The sequence below is a fragment of the Thermobia domestica genome, chromosome 7, assembly GCF_964235325.1.
Source record: "Thermobia domestica chromosome 7, izTheDome1.hap1.1, whole genome shotgun sequence".
NCBI lineage: Eukaryota > Metazoa > Arthropoda > Insecta > Zygentoma > Lepismatidae > Thermobia > Thermobia domestica.
The window spans coordinates 191,123,504-191,134,735 of NC_137460.1; the positions used below are offsets into that span (position 1 = coordinate 191,123,504).

Here is an 11,232-nt window from a genome sequence, read left to right on the forward strand (position 1 = left end):
ATCCTTTATGATCAAGAATTCCTCTGTAAAAACTAAAAAGGTTAAATCACACATAGGGTGTTGTGCTCATGCCGTGCATCTAGTGCTTTCTAAACCATTTCCAAAGATCAATTGCAAGGAGGAAGACATTTTTAATGATTCTGGCCAACGTCGTGTTGCTTCGAGTACTCCAAGGAAAGCAGAAAGATAGCATACATTGGGCCGCGACCGGGGTATTTTCTTTTGAAGGCGTCACTGTCGGGGTATGGCAGGGGAACGGCATGTCATGTGAAAATTAAAAAAGACAGCCCAATGAATTTTCAATGTCACAATCTAAAAAGATACATTGTCTGAACCATAGCACGGATGGGCACTTGAATTAGCCTAAAGTGCGTTTTACGCCTACGGTTGCATAAACAGTCCAACTGGGCTTACTAACACTGTACACTAGCAGGGAGTCCCAAATAGGGAAAAGCGAATATCACTTCCATTTTCTGGTATTGTCGTTGTAGTGTTACGTGACAAACATCAATCTACTTCCGTAATAGTTACGTAGCACCATTGGAGTATGTCCCAACAAAGTGGGAGAGAGAAAGAAGATAAAACAGACAAAACACACACGTTTCGTAGCAATGGAATATAGAATTGAATTCGAGTTAATTTCAGAGGAGAAAAGGAATGATGTTCTAGAATGCACCCAAGTTTTATGGTTGTAATCCTGCTGAAATGTGAAATAATACATTCTGCAAGTGAGTAGTGTTTTGCTGCAAATCTGTGTGTGTATATATAAATAATATATAATATATAATAATATATATAATGTATATATAATATAGAAGATAACACCACTTATTTTCTAATTCCATAATTGAAATCCAATATTCGCAATTATTAAAATATACTTCTTGATTTAACAAAACAGACACTGACCAAAGCTTAAAACCCACTTTATTTTAAATTATAATTTGTAACTGTTTCGAATATCTAGCATATCCTTCTTCAGACACTATCGAAATTAATGAAAATACAGACATGTATATAAATATAGATATCCGAAACAGTTACAAATTATAATTTAAAATAAAGTGGGTTTTAAGCTTTGGTCAGTGTCTCTTTTGTTAAAACAATCATTCCAAAGCCATGAATAGTCTTACTATTCTTGATTTAGTGCATATGTTAACTTTCATTTAAGTGTTGGTCGTTGAAATTTTGCATGGAAATAACTGAAACTTAAGTTGAGCAGTAATTGTTCATTATATTAGAAAGTAAATGAGGAATGGCTATTTAATCAATAGTAATAAATGTTTGTATATCTAAATCAGTAAGTACAAAAGTAGAGAAAGATACTTTTCTGCTCGTATTATTAAAATATTTAAGTGAATTCAGCAGCAGAGAACGTACTCGTGTGTCCACATATGCTTTTGATATTGCAACCGCTGTTTCTACAGACCATTCCCCACAGATATAGTACGATATTAATTTTATAAGTTTTCCACCACTATACTTTATAAAATTGTTCAATTATTGAAAAAATAATTAGAAACGCGCATTATTATTATTATTTCTTGTCACCTGAAAATACCTTTTTTTCTGTAAGGTGCCTACTGTTCACAAAAGACAACAGTGGCCAACATAGACTTCATTATAACAAAGTTATATCGAAAATTCAGTGGCAGGTTTTGAAGGAAGTCTCATCTGTAAAAAAAGTTCAATTTTATGCTACAAGGTAAGGGAAGAAAGCTAACTAAAGTGAAATTTTAATGGTTTCTCAAGCCATTCACTATACGTCTTGAGAGATCGGTCTTTCGTTCGAGAACATTTCTTCCACAACTTGTTAAAATCATTGAAAAATGTCTGCACAACTACATATGTACAACTCAGTATATTCTCTGCAGCATCGTCTGTTCCCAGTTTCTTGCAGACGTAAGTTGAAAGCCTACCCTTGGTTTCTCTGTTGTTCTGTAGCAAGTTGAACAGCTCCGTCGTGTCACCGAAGCCATCATCACTGGTGCGGATTGCCGCATCTGCAAAGAAATATATGGAAAAGGGGCATTTAGGGACCAATATTTATTTCGACAACTTAAAAGCGAATATTTGAGCAAAATAATTGTGTAACATTCACGGTGCCATTATATGCCGTTCAAATTGTAACTTTACATGAAGACAGAGAAGCTTCGTTTTATAGGTTTTATAGGATACGAAGTTGATGTATGTTGTAGACAGTAAAGCTAAGTGTGATGATCGTATATGAATTACATTCAAAGCAATATATATGTTTGAGAAATAATAATGCTAGAAAATGTATTCACGTACTTTTCTTCCACCATATACAGTTGAAAACAAACGTTGACACGCAGGTGGTAAAAGCATACAAAACATTCAAACAGAAAGGTCAACAGTTAAGGGTCTTAAACCAGCTTTTGTTTGTTACCAAGGGTATTTAAAACATAAAGATTATATGTGAAATCACGAGACGTATAATGTTCGAATCATAAAATCAGTTTTCGGACATTTTTTCTTTCGGCTAGATTGTCCACTGGAAGTCGAACTCGAGTCTACGTGATCTAAAAGCGCACGCGCTAGCCACTAGACAGCAGGTGTGCTTACGGACCTTCCTGTTTATATCCGTAATACTTTCAGGAAATACTACACAAAAAGAGCAACTCCTGACACTCGATAATATATTATTCACCAATCCTAGCCATAGTAATAAGCATACATTACGTATGTTACCTTCCACTTTCAGTAGCTGTTTAGTATTATTATTTCCATCTGCTCAGAGTTCAAACTTTGAAAGATCTTTAAGAAACTAGAAAAGTGTAAATTTACAACTTATACGCTTTTTTAATAATTAAATAAATTGAATGATAAATGAATTTCCAATCGAAAGGTTGGATATTTTCCTAAGTTTAATTTTTCTACATACTTGTAAAATTCGCACTTCTCATCACTAGTGATGAACGGAATATATTTTTTAGTTCCGAAGACTACTACTTCACAGCTGAATCTTCACATAAATCAAATTTTTAGAGCTCTGTTTTCAGATTGGGATTAAATTCTGGGAACAAGTTATGGTCTATTTAATGTGAGCTCAAAGCAGCGCGCAGGGAAAAGGCAAGTAAATATAGCAGCTGAAGTAGTGTTACCGAAGGTTATTTACAATTTTCAGACTAACAGGTAATTGAAGTATCTTTATGATGTTTTGTGTTTCGGCAACCATTTTTTGTATTTTAATATCATTGCATTAGGTACATTGGTAGTTAAGATGGACAAAACTTTAATGCAGGATATATAACTATTGTGTTAGTTATTAAAATAGTAAGAGTTATTATCCTATTACTTGAGAAAACTACTAATTTTTCATATCCAAGAATTTTAAATTTAAAATTATGAAGTAATTTTAAAATACCAACTTTTACAATAAGTGTTGCGCACTTAAGGTTAAGAAATAGTTACTAGTAATGCTTCTCAAATATTACATTTGATTAAATCTTATATACGTTGAAAAGACCATACAGTCATGCAAAGGTGTTGTGGTATTAAAAGATGTCATAAGATCAAAAAGCAGAATATTGTCATTAAATGTCAACAATTCAAAATTATATTATAGCACACTAGCAGCTAAGATGATTTACTGAACATAATGATAAATTATGAAAATAATGTAGAAGCAAAGAAAATCAGATGAGTAAATTAGAACTATAATTATATAGTTATTTACCCACAACATAATGTATTTATCAGGCAGAGGATATCTTGCAAATGATAGATTTAACCAAGGAAGTGAGCAACTGAAAGCTATTGGATAAACGTACATAATTTATTAAAGTTATTGACTACTTCTGTTTTCTTTATAACTCACAGTTATGTATTGTAAAGCTTAACACTCATGCTAATGTGTGATTTTGTAAATAAAATATTTGTGTGCGACTGGTCACAAACCGTTTTCACTTTTTGATGAAAGGAAACATTTCTTAGTAGTGTTCAACTGTCACATTCCTTTACTGTATTAATAATTGCATATAGATTTGAAAATGTAGTAGGTTAAATGTTGAGTATAGGAAACGAACTTTTACAACTAGGGTCTAATGAACAAATAGTTAGCAATCTAAGAACCGAACGCACTCTTAAATATGTTATTGGAATGTAGAGAAATAGATGCCATTTTAAAATTTCAATGCATTTATTACTATTGAAAACTGTTTCTTCTTAAGTGTGATTTTTAGACACAGTTTGAATTAAACGATTAAATAAATCATTTTCTCTTGCGTTAAATAGATAGTGGTGTACATATGTCACCATGGTTTTAAATGTAAAAACTAGTATATAGATGCATCCGAGAAAAGTATTCATGTCTTATATGACACTATTTGAAAGAAAGTACAAGATATACAATGATGTATGAAATATCTAATTAGGGTAACGGGTTCTTGTAATTACAGGTCCTTTAGTTGGTGTAAGTTTCCTAGTTCTAGCTACAATTACAAACAGAACCAATCAATACACCTTCTACCTTGTCATCTTATATATTAACATTATAAGTTGCACATCAATAGGTTTTCTTAATATTCTCTTCTATTTAACTGTATACAAACACTTAACAATGAATCGACTTCCATAAACATAATAACGTAATTTTATCTTGAATCAGTCCCTAAAATGCTAAACAATAAACTCTATAAATCCTAGATAGCAAACTATTGTCATTCTTTCCTGATTATCATACATCATGGCACTAAAACTTTAGTATTCATTGCTCCAATCTTAATTCTCAACTTGGTTCCCAAACACTGTGAGACTTTGAGAATTAGACTGCAATTTGTTCAAAAATTCAAATTTTAAAACTTAAAACAAATTATAAATAAGTTGCATATATTTCTTAGTTTGTCAACATTATTTGATATCTGCGATACAAAGTAGCATTAAAAAAAAAAAAAAAAACATTTTTATGGTAGGACTTTATCTCCAAAACAAGACAGCAGAGTTAATGACAAACGAATACACGATACCTTCCAAAATTTCAGTCTAATCTGATTCAAGTCTTGCGTAAGTGTTCATTCAAAGACAATGTATGAGAAGGGAAGTGTGTGATAAAATGTTATATAAGATCAGAATCTGTATAATACTGACTCACGTATTATTTCCTGTCTTCATTGTCCCGAGAAAACGACTCGCACAATGCGTTGAAACATTAAGTAAATTGAAGGTTTTGATGTTCCATCCACGTTGTGTTTGATTTAATTGGTTTCAAAGACAGTGCCTTTATGAGTTACAATAAAATAGGTAATTGTTTTACAGCTTTTTTTCTTCCGATATATGTCAATTATAACTTTCTTATAGCGTTAAATTTAATTCAAATTTAGAATATGAACTGTTTCCTTATATTACTTCTACATCTTAAAAAAAAAAAATAAGTAAAATATTCCAAATTTGACTCAACTTCAAACCCTTCTATCGATTAATGGAATTATCATATAAGTTTATTATATTGCCTGTCTTTTATATCTATCTGTGAATGGTTTTGTCGTATTTCCAATCGAAATTCTGTTTTTCTTGCAATGTATGTTGTGCCACTTCAGACTTTTCTAATTTCATGGAATGTATTTTTTAAGTTCATCACATCTGGTTCTAATTGCACATTTTATTTGTCCAATGTATATGAGGTGAGATTCACGTGAGATTGAATAAATACTTGGGGTGTCTGATCATTCTTGTTCTTTTGTTGAGCACATCATTTGTCTGATGTTTCAAAGTAATATGTGTATTGTTTATTTGTATTTATTTAATAGGCAATTTATTCTATTCGAGCTGTTATAAATAAAGGACATAAATGCCATTTTTGTGTTTATTTCAAAGTTCTTTGTGAATTTCCTTCCATGTTTACGTTTTTAGCTTTATGTTATTGTCTTACTGATATCTATTCATTGTAACGATTTTGTAGAAAAATTAATTTTAAATGGCGTATTTGTTTTCGAAGATGTTTTCATCAGATGTAATTTCCACTTTATGTAGTCATGTATCTAATATCGCATCTTTTCTGAGATGGATAATGATATGAATCAATTCTTAAGGAAAGATCAATATGAGTTGTTTTCCGTACACGCTGTAACTGAACAATCCTTCCAATTACAGACGTTTCATCTACATATTGAAACCAAACTTCTAGTGTCAATTTAACTGTTTCTGATATATTCCCTTCCTAAAACTCCTATGAAAATTGGCAAATACTAGTGATAGCGGCGATCTCATAAATATTGTACATCATAAAAGTATATTTAAAATATGTGAAAATTAAAATTAATTTAAACGGATTTTTTATATCTTGTTTACAATGAAGTTTTTAGTAGAAGAGAGACCACGTTTTGAAGAAGCACTTCAGTGAACAAAACATCAAGACTAATCTAAAAAATCATCATCACCAATTGCTATGGAATCAATTATCTTAAAATTGGAAGGGTTTTTAATGTGTTGTGTTGTGTTACTCAGTAATATCGTAAGATGTTTCCCTTGTTTGTATGTAGGTGAGTGTATAGCATTGTCAGTTGGTTACAGTGGAATTTCGTACTTCTGAATTTTTGGAAACATACTAAGAAACACATTATGTTTGGAGTTATGTTCTTTTAAATATCTCTTCAAGAAGGTGACTTGATTTTGTTCAAGAATCCATTCGTCTTTGAGTAGTTTGTGTTTCTGTGATAAAATTTTACTTTTTGTGTTTAGTACTTGTTTTATTCTATGGTCATAATTGAAGCGAACTTCTACCATTCAATTGATTGTGTGTTTGTCTGTCCGTCTGTCTGTTCCACAATAACTCTTGTAAGACTCATCCGATTTTAATGAAATTTGATACGTGGCTTTTTCCGACCTTTAACAAAGTAACCCATGTTACTTTCTAATCAATGGGATAAATAGGGTAAAATTCACCTTATGTTGCAAGTTTACACATATACATGCAAAACAATTTTCCAGTATAAACTGCGTAAAAATTATTTGATTTTCCTAACAGGTAATATATGTTATTGTCTTTAGGCATCTCAGTCATTCCCACTGGTTCTGAATGAAATCGGTCAATAATAAATCTATAAAATGGGTGACTTTCCCCAAATTTCAAAGTTCTATTATTTAAATATTATAATAAGAAAATGAATTTATTTGGTAACTTTTACCAGTTATTCTATTTTGATACACTGTGGCGCATATTTTTTTAAAACAGGGTGGTCAGTCTACCTGCAAACCAGGAAAAGTCAGGGGAATTCTATTTAGATTTTGTGACGATCTAAATTAAATGCAAAATTGCCTATTTCAAAAAAAAAAAAAAGTGTTTTGGTCTTTGGGGACTCCGCCTCTCTGACCCCTTTTCAATATTGGTCTAACAAGTAATTTTAACCAGGGTGAAAGTGGTGCCCAAACAAGTTTTTCATTTTCTCAGCTTTACTTTCGTTTCTATTGGTTGTCAATTCCTGTATCTTGCTATGTTGGGCTTTTTTACGACAATACGCAAACAGTTCCCCTTGTCCGGAAGTTTAGTTCGAACACTGCTCCTTCGCTGTCACTATTAGACTCTCCCTCCAACCAAACTACGCAGAATACTACAAAGTTGGTACGAGGACGTTACTTCCCTTCAGCATCGTTTATCCAATACGTCCGGTTCGCGGCAGTAATGCGTTCGAACGTATTAATCAGATGCGTTACTGCTACGAGTCAGTTTGCAAAATTTTATTGCGTAACGCTGGCAACCGTTAAATTTTTAGTATAGTTTTATTAAAAGTTTGAGTAGAACTTTTACAACTTCTAGTCTGGGAAACCAATCCCCCCTTTATATATATATATATATATATATATATATATATATATATATATATATATATATATATATATATATATATATATATATATATGGTTACACGATAATTGTCATATAATGTGAAGAAAAAGACATGCATTTTCTTTAAAGATTTCCAGATTTCCAATTATTTCTCCTGTATGGAGTTAAAAATCAGTGAAATAGGAGAATGTATTCCTTCCGTTGTTCCTCCTCCTTCTCAATTAAAAAACACGTTTTACGTTAATTTATATATTTAAAAAAAAAATATTCACCTGTGGTGGGATGTGTTTTGGCTTTCCAGTCATCCTCAGTTCTTGAATTTGGAATCAGTTAAGACGAAAGGACTGAATTTAACTGCCACTACCCTTCCTCCAATTTTAGGATATATGTCCTATTATAGCTTCCGTAAAACTTACTCGATTTTGATAAAATATAGTGTGTATATATCGCATCCTTACTACAAAAGTGCCACAACTCAAAAAAAATTAGTTTTGAGTAAATCGCATTTGAAAGTGTTGGTAATACATTCACTTTCATGTTATTTACTAGTGAAACTGGCACTCTCGTGCAGCTTCTAGAAAAGCTAGGGGCCATAATTCTTATATTGCCGGATAGACGGCAGGCTCACTAATCCGAATATATACATAACTTAAAATTGACAATTTTTGAGTTGTGGCACTTTTGTAGTAAGGGTGAGATATGTACTGTGAGACTTTTCGTCAACCCATATTGTTTATAGGGGTGAGATCAGTCATATACTCAGACTTTTGTTTTTTGCCTCTGCTGTTGTTTTACAGTCTCTACTCTACATTCTCTATACTATTTCGTTGTTATACTACTATATTATTTTACTGTCGAGTTTTTTAACATTGTGAGGAAAATTTAATGACTAACTATGTGGTGTATTACTGTAGTATCTCATTGATATTTATTCAAATTCAACGTCTCTTTTTAGCATCTAGCCTATGTGAAACGTATACTGTCGTTCGTTAAGGTAGAATCGGAATCACCGTAATACATTCAAATATTTTTATCTTCTTCCATTGGGAATGAAACCAAGGCGCACGCGCAGGCACTAAACCATTCAATATTCTCATTAATAAAATTACTCGGGGAAATAATTTCTGTTGATCCATACGTACTTTTCTTATTTTGATCCCATTAAAGGAAGAAGAAGTGTCAACAAAGAAGATTTATTTTAAATATGGAAATTTATTTTAAATACGGTCTATAAATTATAGAAATAAGACGCGGCATATTGCTTGTATTATCTCAGTGCTAAGATACATTTATATACATTTAAATAGCATCCAAGTGGACGCTCTTCTACCTTATAGTGCCTGTATGTAGACTTACTTCAAACAATTACGTAAATAGTATTCTATTTAATGCTGTTCATACGTTTTCGTTTATCTTCATTCAAATAGGAGATATTTGAAATTCCTAATTAAAGTTATTGTTTCCATGAACAGAGTTAAGAACATGATAAATATCAATACTCTATTTCGTAGATTATACATGCCTTTCATTTTCTACCTGCACAACTAAAAGTTTAAATATTAAGGTATATATAACTGCAGTAGTCATGCTGTAATTAAATGCACATTGCAATAGTTTAATCCATTAACTTATTAAAAATAATAAAGTTATGAACTACATATCAATGTCCTAAACCAGTGGTTTCCCTTTCCATGGCATCGTTAGTGTATTAGATCTCTGGTACATTTTTATGGTCTCAAAACACGGACAGCATGACTTTGCTAGATTAATGCTGCACTTTAGCCATTTGGAGCATTGGGACGATTTATGTTTGTATGTTTTTTACTCATTCCTCCGGTTTTAGGGTCAAATGTATACAATCAGCATTCACCCATGTCACTAATTTGTTTACAAAAGCATCCTTGTCCTTGTGGTATAGATTCAAAATACTTTATGCACGCTGCACACGTTGCTCTTTTTGAAAAGATGTCAACAATCGGGATGAACCAAGCTTGCTGCCACTTTACCCATATTCAGAATGTCATGTGATATAGTGTGAGCAGTTCACTTCCCTAGCTAAACAATTCAAAATCACACTTACATCTTCAAGCACTAGCTGCACTTGGGTCTGTAGGCGACGACTTTCTCTTGGATCATCGTGTGGACTTGTGAAAACATATTTCAGTTCTCACTTCCAGCGTTTCAGTGTGTCTACGCAAAGTGGGCATTCCCCATCATACACAGGTGCCATCTGTTAATGTATCGTTTGCGTGAATTTTCCTTAAAGGTGGAAGAACCTAATCAGAGCTTGGTATTCAGTTTTGTCCAACATGCTGCAATATCAGTTAACAGAACTGTAAATACTCAAATTAGCACACGTATTAGTGAGATGTCAGCCTATCATTGTGCAGGTTATTATGTTATTAGCCCATTTCTATCATAGTGAGATTAAAAACTTTCTGGTCTCCCCTCACAACTATTGAACTAGAACGTAAAATAGTCCGAGAGAAAGGTGAAATACCCTATAGGAATTCAACTGTTTGACACCATTTCTGACCACTTGGAAATGAAGAAGAAAAACGACTTAATCAATATTTTTGTAAGTTTGGCTTCAGTTAGTAAGGCTTCAGTTTTATTGGTCTAACATTTTATAAACAGACGTAAACTTTGATTATTCTACGCAGAATGAGCTTGAATCAGTGACTGAAGCCATTTCTGCATGGAGAATTATATTTGTTTTATGTGGCAATAGCATTCGATTAATGTAATTTTTTTTTTCTACGTGGAAAATCTGCTTAAACGCAAATTACAAGGTTCAAAAGAAGGTCATGACTGGGAAAACCAGAACGTATGGTAGCCCTAACATATTATAATATTCTTAGATTCCGAACCTAACTGTATCTTAACTAACTTACCTAACCTAAAATTAACTGCAGCCGTCTTGTTATAAAGAAAACTTTGGTAAAATCTTTGCAAGTCAAACCGTTGACAATATAGTGACACACTCATTCAAAATGTGCAAAGATGAACAACAAAAACCAATATTGCCATTACCTAAAAGCTGAAAATTGGCAAAACTTGCAAAAATATACACTTTATAATGACCATTTTCTGTTTCAGTACGAAGTCTAATATTATATGTATTTGATGGGCATTGTGTCCGCGTTACCAGATAAAGATGGCATTTCATTAACTTCCGTCCCCTAGTGATTATATACTAGTGATTATATGTGGATTGAAGGTTTTGTAGAAAACGAGCATAATAAGAGTGTTTCAAATTTAAGGTATGCCTTGTTGTTGATATAATTGTACATACTTATAAGGGTATGTAAGTAGGTGACCATTTTATAATGAATGTTACCAATGTAAGTATGTTGCTATTATTTGATTTGTGGATATTGTTGCATGTTTGGATACGAGTGCGCTGCTGGTTTTTAATACAGAAAATA

At 32.2% G+C, this 11,232-nt stretch overlaps 1 protein-coding gene across 2 annotated transcripts in view; it reads left to right on the forward strand.

Moving 5' to 3' along the window:
- The window catches only part of LOC145690623 (uncharacterized), a 173,406-nt gene that overhangs the window by 143,861 nt on the left and 18,313 nt on the right, over positions 1-11,232 (forward strand). The window lies entirely within an intron of this gene.